The following is a 10,580-nucleotide window of genomic DNA, read 5'->3' on the forward strand; positions in this document are numbered from 1 at the left end:
TGAAAACTTTGAGTCTTAGACACACAAGGTTGCAGGATAAGGGCCACACCCTCCTCTATAAATTCACCTCTGCTCAAAAGCAGTTGGGAAGGGGCCCCCTGGATGGTTTAGTCGGTTGAGTATCTGCCTTCAGCTCACGTCATGATCCTGCGGTCCTGGGATCGAGATGCCCCATGTTGAGCTCCTTGCTCAGAAGGGAGTCTGCTTCCTCCCTTTCTCTCAGCCCCTCCCCCCTGCTTTTGCCCTCAAATGCATGCTCTCTCTGGAATAAATGGAAAAATCTTTAAAAAAAAAAAAAAAGCAGGTAGGTAGGACTAGCTTAGAGGCCAGAGTTGACATAAAAAGCTTCCCGGTGCTTCCGTTCCCTAGGAAGGGCTCCAAGGGAAGGGCAGGAGGCTGCAGGACCTCATGGAAGGTGAGACTGTGTTTGATCCCACAGAGACCCCAGACTCAGGAGCATAAGTTAGGGCCTTATTAACAGCTTCTTCTCTTGCCTGTTCATCCCCAGGTGCGAGACCAACCAGCAGAGCAGAGGAAAACTCTTCTCTCCCTTCTCTGTCACTCCCCCTGTTGCCCTAATGGCCAGTTCACCCTTTCTCTGTGGATGATGGGTGATGGTGAGGCTCTTGCTGCCTTTCATCTGCAATCTACAAACACTTCACTTTAATAACACCTTATGTTAGCACAGTGCTTCTCTTCTAGGAGCCTAAAATACTTCCTATAGCTGATCTCTTTTATCTTTGTGACAGTCCCAGATGAGAGGGTGGGGACATGATTATACCTCTCCCATCACACAGAAGACAGGGTACAAGGCAGGTAAGGAAGATGAGACAGCAGGGCCGGGGAGCCAGGAGTCCCCGCTCCTCAGCAGTGTTCAGGGCTTGCATTTCTTAGGGATATGAGGGCAGGGCTCCGAACCAGCCTGTCACTTAGGAGCTTCATTTCATTTCCACTTTCTTAGTCCATAAGCTGCAACTTTGCCAGGCCTACTGGAGCTTGGCACCCAGGGAGGAGGCTGTGTGCTTGGTCTTCCACAGGGACTTGAAGCTGATCCTGTTAGTCTTGCTACTGGAAACCCTGTCAAAACTGGGCCTCCTGAAAGAGTGACCATGGTGGCTCTCTTGACACAGGTAGGCTCAAGCAGCCTGCCTCTACTGTAACCTGTTGCCCTCAGCTCTGGGTTGACCAAGCCAGGGCAAGAGGACAAAAGAACAAGCTGCTCCCCGGTACTCAGAAGGACCAGATGGGGACATTCCTATAGATAGCCTTATGCTATTCGGTTTGAAGAAGAGCAGTTATATACGGTATCAGGAGGATGGTTTGGGTCACCACCACACACCCTTCTTCCCCCTTTGAAAAGCCTGTTGGGCTTTAGGGTTAGAAACTTTCAGGCAGTTCTGAACACCCCCAACTCACCGTAGAGGTCCCTCTACCTGCCTCTTCTCCTCCCTACTGTGACCCTCTTCTGCTCTTTGTGCCTGTGACCTTCCTTCCACCAGGAGGCACTGCTTTTCTCCATGGCCCTCAGCACCGTGGGAGGGCAGAAGCTGGGGCTCTGAGCCTATAGGGGCCTGGCCTGGCTCCAGGTTTCCCTGGCCCTTCCCCCTCCTCGCATTGGCTTAAATACCTTCTCACCTGACCAGTTTTCTGGAGCCTTTGGCCCTGGAACCTAGACTCCCTACTGCTTTATGCAGAGCCTCTTGCCCTGTATTGCTGGCAGCCCAGCTCCTGTGCCAACCCACCCCTACCTGCCCTGTGGCTGTGTGAGGGTGTGGACAGGCCTGATAGCCTGCCTAGTGAAAAGGAATGAGTGGAGGCTGGAAAGTAGCTGGAGGCTGGAAATTAGCTGGTGTGTGACCCAACTGGTCTGTTACCAGATGGTCTGTACCCCTTTTTTACCGATGGAGGCAGAGGAAGAAAAAAATAGTGAAGGAAAGGATGACCTGTGACTGAGGTCCTTCCCTACAGCTCACACAGGAACACGCCAGTAGGCAGGCACACTTCGAGGAGCAGGGCTTCTATAAAGAATGGGACACAGTCCGTGCTCTCAAAGAACTCACAGTCCTTGGGAAAGGTGTGGCTTGCCTTCCTCCAGAGTGAGCTGAAAACCAGACTCCCCTCCCTGGAGCAGTGGGATGGGGCTGATGCAAGCCTTGTTTAGGATGGGAAGGCTGGCCTAGACGCTGAGCCCTTGGGAACAGTCCCAGATAACCTTGACTCCACCCTGGCTGTTGCCTTCGCAACCCACAGCTGATGCCCTCATCCCTGGCACTCTGACCTGCCCCATCTCCAACCTCAGCTACCCAGCTTACTACCTCAGTTAGCAAACAACCCCACAGGCCTGGTGGAGTGAGTCAGAGCCCTGGGTCCCTCACCAACCTTTAGTTCCCACACCCAGGAATTCAGGGCCCAAGAAGCAGGTCCGGTGCTTCAGGCAAGAGAGGAGCGCCAAGAGACAGACAACCAGAAGACAGACTTCCAGAAAGAAATTCTAAAGAACCAGGCAACTGTGTGGGGACCCAACGTTGGGGGCCGGTTGGTGGGGAGGAGGCTTGCCTGAGCTCAGGGACTGCTGAGAAGTTCAGTTTATCAGCCACCAAGGAGCCACTGCAATGGCGAAGCCCCTCCTGGAAATGGACACATTCCCTGCAACTTGTCCTGCTTTTCCTTCACTGAAGCTTTCCTGGGTTACCCAGGCTCCTAAGAAGGCCTTCCCTCCCCTCAACCTCCCCCATACCTCCCACTGGGGGCCCGGGGCGGCCCTGGCTGCACTCCCAGGATGAGTCTGACAGGCAGAGCTGGGATGGGCCCCAGAGAAAATGCTGCATGTCAGAGCCTGTGCCAGAATGAGGGGCCTGCACCACTCCCCCATTACCTCCCAGCGTGGGGTTCCCCAAAAGCTCCTCCCAGATACACACAAAAGGTGGGGTGCAACCTGCATTGCCTGCAGGGGGAGGTCCTGGTGGAGCTGACACCACGGCCTCTGACGTTGCCCTTTTAAGAGCACCCCCGGGGGGGGGGGGCACGGGTGCTGCAGGCAGTTTCTCTTAGCTGGAGCCGGGTGCAGTGCTGCTGCTCCTCACAGACCTGCTGGAAAGGAGACTGGGACGCCAACCTTGCGGGGTCCCAACCTCTAGTTTCCTGGGGTCCCAGACGCTGCCAATTTGGAGAAAACCCCCTTTTTGGAGGAGAAGTTCCTCTCCTCCGCTGCTCTGATTGGTTGGCGGACAAGCCCTGCATTTTAGAGAGCAGTCTGGGTCCCTCCACAAGACTTTGACTTCCCTCCCCCGACTTAAACCTGCTGTAAGAAATGGTCTGGAAATTATTTTCATTGTGGTGTAAATTGCTAATAAGATAGTGTGACCCTTCAGGGAGTCTTGTTTGGTTTTTAAACCCTGAAGAAAGGGAAGAATTTAGCCTCCCTTTAGAGTAATGTTCATCTTTACCTCCTTCCATCTTGTTTCTATATATATATATTTTTCTCCCCTCCCTCTCTCCTCTGTTTCTCTCTCCCTTTCTACTCTTTCTCCAAAACCACCCCTTGTCTACTTGTTCCCGGGATCCCATCGCCTAGGTATCCCTGAGTTCCTGCTCATCAGCTAGCTCTCTCCTGAACCTCCCTCTCCTCTCCAGTCTCTCCCCTCCTCACCCATTCCCCTCAGTACCGACCTGCTTATTTCCCCATCTTGCTGCCGCCCTGCCTCTGCTGTCAAATTCAGATCCCATCAGGCTCCTTTCCCTCAAAGATAAATAAACAGCAGACACTTGTAGGCTCTGCTACCTCATCAACATTCCAGGCCCTCCTAGTCCCCACCCCCTCAGAGAGAAGGTGGAACGTTCCAGACAGAGGGAACCACATGAGGGAGCAGGAAGAAGGCCGGAACAGCTGGATTGCTGAGAACAAGGCTATGTTGAGTTGAGGGTAGAGGAGCGAGTAGGATCAGAAGACTGTACTTGCCCCTAAATGCTGGCTCCCCTGGGTTTCCTCCCTGCTCTTCCACTCACACTCTCCTACTTCACATTCCCAATCTGCCATCCCCCCACCATGCATCTCCAGCTCCACTCCCCTCCCCGACAACAAACATGTAGACTTCCCCACCAGGATCTCAAAGTCTAACTCCCTAGCTGATCCTCGGCTCCCTCCCTTTTCTGGGTGTGTAGGCATCCAGAACAAACACCTGGAACTCCCACTGGACCACTCTGTCCTCATCCCCAGAGGCCTGCCTCACACAGTCCCACTGAGTGTCTTGGTCACTCAGAGCTACCCCCTGGGCAACCTGTTCCTCAGCCGCCACTCTGGCTCTGTGGCTCTCCTCCTGGACCTGTACGGTGGTTACAAGCGTGTCCTGCGGGTGTGGGTCCCCAACCCCTCCTTCACAGGGACTATTCACCAAGCTGGAGGAGGTTGCCTGGGTCCCACCCTCCCCTGCCCACCCGCTTCAGATAGTTCTCTCAACTTATCAAATAAAGCCCAGACTTTTCAGCTAGGACCCATATTCTTCACAATGTGGTCACAGTTCAGATTAGCAGGCTCTTCTCCTCTGCTTATCCTAACCATGAGCTCTGAGCTCCAGCCCTGCCTAACTACTCACCTCTCCCAGCACTGACCATGCCTTGAAACTCCTCTGTATTTGGCCCTGCTGTTCCCTCCACTGGGATGTCTTTTCCTCCTGCCACTCTGTGGAATTCCTCCTTCCCCACCTCTTTTCCAAAGCCATCCCTAACGCCTCCAGCCCCACACAGAAATATTAACAAATACAACTCTCCCACTGCATCTGTCTCTGTCCACGTAAGACTGGTGGCTCTTTGAGGCCAGAGCTGGAGTGTTGTTCATTTGTGTACCTCTCACATGTAGCTTGGTGCCTGGAGCATGGCTAGGGCCAGACAGGGCTCTCTCCTGGGCCTGCTCTGATACACTTGACAATGAACTTATTGTAGATGTTGCTTTGGGATATGCTGCTCATAGCTCAGCCCCAGGCTCCATCTCTTCCCCTCTGTGCTCAGGGCCAAAAATGATCTCAGCTGGATCTCTGATGGACTGTACATCAGCCATATGGAATGCTAGGCCTACTGAGCCACCCCCAGCAAACTGTGTGGCACTATAGTGTAGGCTGTACCTGTTGCTAGGTTAAGGCATTCAGTGTCATCTTTTCATAAGCCTCAAAGAAAGTCTATGTAACTTGGCTGGGGCATCAGGCCTACAGCTCCTGGCTACACATGGCATTAAGAATACAGCTTTCTGGTTAAAGTGAATGAGTTCAGGGCTATCCGCAGAGGAGCCCAGAGACCCAGCTGGCCTCCCAGAGGTAGCCCCAGGAATGGACAAACTCCTGGTTACTCCTCTATGCCTGTCTGCCATCCATCCATCCATCCACCCATTCACTTAACCAGGATTTACTGAGTGCCTACTATGTGTCAAGTACCATGCTAAGTGCTAGTATTCAAGACACACGTGCTCTCTCTGCTCCTTTGGAGCTTGTTGCTAGTGGCAAAGACGGATGTCAACCAAATAAATTACCAAATAAATACTTTATGTAATTATAACTTGTAACATGTGCCATCAAAAAGGGGATATTTAAGGCCACCATATTCAACGGCTGGAAGGAAGCCGGGGTGCCCAGAACAGAGAGGAGGGGGCGGAGGCTGGGCCCCTCAGGGCTTTGTGGACCAATATGAGGAAGTTGGCTTTTATTCAAGTACATCCAAAAGCCCCAGTGCAAGGTTTTCAGGAAGGAAACAACATGCTCAGATTCAGACTTTGCAGTATTACTCTGCAAAAGACACCATGAGGAGTCTGTCCATCGGATAAATCCAGCATGTGGCATATCCAATAAGAAAACTGGCCTAGGGGCGCCTGGGTGGCTCAGTCGGTTAAGCGTCTGCTTTTGTTTTGGCTCGGGGTCGTGATCCCAGAGTCCTAAGATCAAGCCCAGTGTTGAGCTCCTTGCTCAGAGGGTGTCTACTTCTCCTCTCCTTCTGCCCCTAGCCCCCATGCTTGGTCACATGATCTCTTTCTCTCTTAAATAAATAAAATCAAAAAGAAGAAGAAGGGGGGGTGGAGAAAACTGGCCTCGACTCTTAAAACGGTCACTGTCACAAGGAAAGAGGGAAAGAAGGAAGGCAGGTAGGGAAGAAGGGAGGGAAGGAGGGAAGGAAGGACAGAGGGAGGGAAAGTAAAATGACACAACCAAATGTGATGCATAAACCTCTGGTTTGAAAGTAGCAGCTATCAAAGTCCCCTGAAGGACAGCAAGGAATTTAGATGAGACTGGATATTAGGAATTTGGATGAGATTGGATATTAGGTGACTCCTCACTCGTGTTCCAGGTATGGCGGCCACCCTGCGAGGGTGTGGGAGGACTCTGACATGCAGGAGCTGCTCGCCCGAGGGACAGGGGCTTGAGGCGCCATGACGTTTGCGCCTCACTTTCCCTTCGTTCTCTAAAAATTGTGAGAAAAAAAAAATAGTGTCAACAATTAGTGAATCTAGGTGGCGGGTATCTAGGGATGCATTGTACCATCCCTAGATATCCCAAAAATTACCATGTAATTTTTCTGAACACTTGCCATTTTCCAAAATAAAAAATTGGGAGGTTTTTTTTTTTTTTTTAATCTAAAAGATGTTCATTGATTTCAAAACAATGACTTGGGCTGCTGCGTGGAGGCTGGTTTGGAGGGAAAGCAACCATATGAAGAATTCAAGTATCCTCACAACTCTGACAAGGTGCCCTTCAGTGCCAGGCACAGAGTCGGGGGCCCAGCAAGGACAGTGTCCACCCTCTAGGAGCAACACCCTCAGCTGTGGAGAAGAGTGTAGGGAAGCGGACTGGACACACGAGGCAAGCGTGAACAGGAGACACTCAGGTCTTGGCCTGCTCCAACTTTTGGCTCCTGGTCCCTTCCATCCTACCCCACACCACAGTCCTAGAGCTGCACTGTCTGAAGCTCCACAGGGACAGAGAGCCTCTCCCCACCCATTTCTGTGCCCTTAATAAAGCAACACTGAGCCCAGAAACAGGATCAGGCCCCAGGGGAATCAGAATCTCCCTTGCCAGAGAAAGCACCCTGCCTGCCCAGCAAAGGCCACAAGGACCCTTCCCTTCCACTGTCTCCATCCACACCCCTCCGTTCAAGCAGGGCATTTGTCCTAGAATTTAACCCACAAGCCCATGACAGGGGTCACCTGATTCTTCCCAAATGTGGTCTTATCTGCCCCTCCGCTGTGCTGGGCCACAACACACTCACCCCGATCTTGGCTTCAGCCAAGGCAACACATCTCATTCATTCATTAAGAACATGGACTCCAGAGCCAGACTGCCTGGGTTCATATCCCAGAGCTGCCATTTCCGAGCTGTGTCACCTTGGAGAAGACCCTTACCCAAATGAGTCTGCTTGTGAATTCCTCTTGCCAGGAGTGCTGTTTCTGATTCAAGATGTAACCCACCTCCTCCAGGAAGACCTGGAAGATTTCCTCCGCTCTCACTGTCCTCTCCTCTGAATCCTTTAGCCTTTTCTATCTCAGTTGCTCCTGGAGCACTGTGCTACCCTGTGCTACCTTCACCTGTGCTACCCTGTTCAGCTGAGAGCCAGGGCCAGGTCTTATGCAAAAATGTATTCTCCATTGGGGTGCCTGGGGAGCTCAGTGGGTTAAAACCTCTGCCTTCGGCTCAGGTCATGGTCCCAGGGTCCTGGGATTGAGCCCCGCATCAGGCTCTCTGCTCTGTGGGAAGCATGCTTCCTCCTCTCTCTCTCTGCCTACTTGTGATCTCTGTCTGTCAAATGAAGAAAAAAAAAAAAAAAAACTTCAAAAAAAAATGTATTCTCTGTTTCCCTGGGGAGCCCTCAGAAAGCAGCCTGGGTGAGGAAGACCCAGGGTGGGTGGGGGGAGTCTGGGGCTATCCCAGCAGGTCACTTTCTCTTCCCACCCTCAAAGGACATAAAACAGGAGGTTTGGCCTAGAAGAGCAGTAAATTCCCTTTGAACAGACTCCAGGATCTTGGTGCACCCTGATTTTCTCAGAGTAGGAGGGAGGTCTGAAGATGCCTTATAGCTGGAGAGTTCCATGAGGTACGTGGCCTTCCTCTAGGTGTCAAGTAGGACACCACTAGGGCAAGCCCTAGACTGAGACATTCTGATGCACAGAAGATCTGGAAGTTTCCTTCTAGCTTTTGGGAGGTGGAAGCAGCTGAGGAAGGGACAGGGGCATGGACAAGCAGCTCTGTCCTGTGCCCCTAAGGTCAGGGCAGGGAGAAGAGGAAGGACCATTTGCCAAATGTGTTTGGAGATGAAAGAAGGGGTTCCTCGCATACCCCAACTTGTCTGCCCTTGGGGAGAAAGGCCACTGACCCAGAGGAGGGCTTCCTGTTCCTGTGCCTTCCATGGCAGCCCCTGCCTCAATGCTAGGCTCCAGAACCATGATCCACACATGATCCAGAGCCAAGGCTGCCTCTCTCTCCCAACCAGAAAGCTTATTTTGGTACAAAGGGAGAGAGATGAATGGAGAGCCTGCAGTTTCCCCATGTGCTGGCTTTGGCCTTCAGCAGAAATGAGAGTCTCATTACCCAACCCTGATTCAAAGGATAATTAACAGATGGTATAATTTCCAAGCATTCTCTGCACCACATGGCTATTAGGTGAAGAGCAAAATGCCCACGCAGCCCCTAGATCCTCCCAAACCAGAGTCAAAGCAAGTCCAGAGAGGCAAGCCCTGCAGATACTGCTTAAGCCATCGCACTGCTCCCGGAGCTGCTCTTGGCCTTGCCCAGAGGAAGAAAGCTCATCTTCAATCAAGGCAAGAGCATTCCCATGAGGCATGGGTCCTCCTCCCACTTCCTTCTCCCCATTCTTTCCACTGTCATTGCCAGAAATGCAGTCTAACCTTAATCCCTCTAGCTGTCCCCAAGGCCCATCTCCTTTCCTTTCTCCTGGGGAAAAAGTGAAAAGCCGGCATCTTATCCTAGACCTCACTGCGCAGTCACACTGTGACCCTGGGGCCGGGGTCCCAGAGACAGGATTCATGCCTCCTCCACTGCAACCACAGCGCACTGTTGGAAGGGAGCATCTCCTTCAGGGCTTTTCAAACTGGGTTCCTCCAGCGCATAAGCCCCATTAGGTGACCCAGGGATGTACTGGTGGGTAGAGCTGCGGGGACAGGGCAAGGCCTTGACCTGCACTTCATCCCAGGAACACCACTGCTATCTGTGTTTTAGTTTGGGCTCCCACTTCAAATTTCATCAGAAAAACAGATTCTCCTGCTAAATAAACTTTTGGAAACCATGCATCCTTATTCAATTCCCTCATTTTACTAAAGGGAAACTGAGGTACTTGACTCTGAACAAGATCACACAGCCAGAGGATGGGGTGGGGGCTGAGACTAAACCCCTAACCCCCTCCCCAGGCCAGGCCTCATACTGCCTGACCAGACCCCTGGCACCGGACCCAGGTGGCCCTACTGTTCCTGGATACAAGTCCCGGGGTGGGGTATGAAAGAGGGCAGTTCCATCGGGATCACTGTCCACCAGCACTGCCTGGCTCTTCTTCATGTTCCAGTTTTCAAGCCTGGGCCACTCTCAGGGCTCCTGGAATCCCGCACACCCCTTTCAAGTGGAAGGTTCAGGCTGCAGACCTACACTGGGCACTGGGCAGAACTCACTGGTAATCACAAAGCTGTGAGTGGAAAGAGGGGAACAGCAGCTGGACACTGATGGGGAAGGAGGGAGGGGGCAAGAGGTCATCTCTCCAGGCACCAGCTTGGTGAAATCCACCAGTCTGGATCTAGGAAACCTGAATCCTAAAGCCTGGCTTCATCCCTCAACCACCTTGTGACCCTGTACAGGTTTCACCGTTCCTGGGCTTCAGAGCCCAGTAATATTAGTAGTTTAGTTTATACCAGCTAGCTCTGGCTTCGACACTCCCAACTTTGCTCCTCCTGAAAAGTCCGAGTGCTGTCCCAGTTGAGACTGGGGTCATTCTGCCCAGCAGCTGGACCCCAAGGGGCATCCTAGTTAGATCACAACTTGGAATAGGTGTGGGGATGGGGGCCTTAGGACTTCAGTGGGTGTTGCCAGGGAGATGGGGTATCTTTCTGGAATATGGGGGAGGCTTTATACTGTTGAACAGGGCCCTTTTGGCTCAGTCTTATCCTGACCCCAAGGGCTTTTATCAGCTGCCAATCATCCTAGGTGCAGGCTGTGTGAAGTCGGCCCTTGGCCTCTGAGAGCCCTTCCAAATGTTTTTGAAAACCTCTAAGCATACTTAAGATACTATCACCATTATTCTCATTCCTTGTCTGTCTTTTGACTGTTAATTTCTCTCAAACCTGTGGTAGGGATCTGTCACCCGCCCAGTGGCAGGCCTGGGGAGGGATTGGGAATGGAGGTCTGGCCAGCGGGAATCCTAGAACGTCGGTGCGGAGGAGGGCTCTGGGTGGGGCCCACCTCCTTCGGTGCGGCTGGCGTCGCCGCTTTAAGGCGGCGGCGGCGCGAGCAGGTCTATGGTAATGAGCCGCCGCCACCGCGGCTGCCGCCGCCGCTCTGCAGAGCTCGCCCGCCCGCCCGCCGGGGAGGCGAGGGATCGTGGGG

This window comes from Neovison vison, chromosome 2, assembly GCF_020171115.1.
Source record: "Neovison vison isolate M4711 chromosome 2, ASM_NN_V1, whole genome shotgun sequence".
Classification (NCBI taxonomy): Eukaryota; Metazoa; Chordata; class Mammalia; order Carnivora; family Mustelidae; genus Neogale; species Neogale vison.